We start from the raw sequence: 1,530 nt of genomic DNA, 5'->3' as shown, positions 1-1,530 counted from the left end.
TAGGGAAAGGCAGTGGACTTCTGAGCTGAAAACCCATCTGGTCCCTTAGGCGGGTCACTGAGGCTCTTTACTGTTCTCCAAACGATATCATTGGGCAAAGCCCCCAGGACAGTGTCCAGTCTGTGGTTGGCTCGGAACAGATTTCCCACTGAGCGCCAATTAGCAGGGGTGAAGGTCTTCCAGTTAAGAGAGAAGGCCCTGGAGAGAGAGAGTGAGCGCTGGGCTTGGAATGTGAGTTCAACCATTAGCAGTGTGATTTTGAGCAACTATATAACTTCCCTCTGCCTCAGTCTCCTTGTCCACAAAGTAAGGGCAGCAAAAATGGTCATGCACAGTGTTTAGAACAGTGCCTGCCACAGAGTGATCGCTTAATACATGCTCTCTATCATTGCTATTCATTTTTATTTTATTCTAGTTTTGAATTACCATGTTTCTATAATTTCTGATCCAAGACTTCTTACCTTACTTTTCAAAGATTGTGTATATAATTTTTCCAGGACCATTTTTGTTTTCCTCATTCCTATGCTCATTTTAGGAACATCTTACATCCCACTGACTCTGTGTGTATAAGATTGCCCAGGAGTGTGATGAGAGCCAGAAGAACTTGGTGGGAGGGGGACAACAGTAATATTAGGTCCCTTTTATAGAAAATAGACTGCCAAAGAAAAGTTATCTCAGAAGTTCCTGGGGTGGCTTTCCATATGTGGTTGGCTAACCAAAAAAAAAAAAAAAAAAATCCAAATTGAATTAGTGCCTTTTAAATGGGGAATACATTTAAATATATATAAAAAGGAAAGCACAGAAAGGCAATGAAGAATGGCCCCCCGCACACCAGCCCTTCTTGCGCCCTCGTTACGCGGCTTCACTTTGAACCAGATCGCTCTCCAGCCTGCTGCCAGCCACCACGTGGCTACTTGGCAGTTATTTAAAGCCCAGCTCATATTACTGCAATGCAGGGCTGGGCACCCGTGTCCCAACTGGTACACAACTGATCTACACAGAAATCAACCTCAGGTCTTCTGTGAAATTAAGTGTGAAGGCATGATTTTTGTGATCCTCTTTTTCCTTTCTTTTGCGTTCTTTCTTTCTGGAACCGTGCCTCTCTTGCACCACAGAGGAACTTCAGTTAGGTTGTCAGTCTGATAGACTCTGCGTTATCAGATACGTTAGCTTTCCTCCCTCTTCCGCTGGCTTAAGAGCTTCGAAACACAAAGAATAAAAAGTGCTAAATGGGATGAAATGACCTGTCAAGGGTAGACTCAGCATCTGTGAACGACTCAGAAAATCCCCCAGCTTCAAGGCCCTCCGGTCTGAGTTGCTTTTTACTTGGCTTTCCTCTCTTCTTCTCTTTTCGAACTGAAGTACTTGGTGCATCATTGATCTTGGAAGATTGTTTCTTGAAACGAAACCGTTTTTCCCCAGCCTAAGAAGCCTCAGACCAGATTTGGAAGCGCGGTTGAGTGTTGAGCCTTAGAAGAGGAGGTTTAAGCCTCACCTTCATTATTATACAATATTTATATTTCACAGAAT

Source organism: Lipotes vexillifer, unplaced genomic scaffold (assembly GCF_000442215.2).
Source record: "Lipotes vexillifer unplaced genomic scaffold, Lipotes_vexillifer_v1.1 scaffold777, whole genome shotgun sequence".
In the NCBI taxonomy this organism is placed as follows: Eukaryota; Metazoa; Chordata; class Mammalia; order Artiodactyla; family Lipotidae; genus Lipotes; species Lipotes vexillifer.
This window is presented reverse-complemented; position numbering follows the sequence as displayed.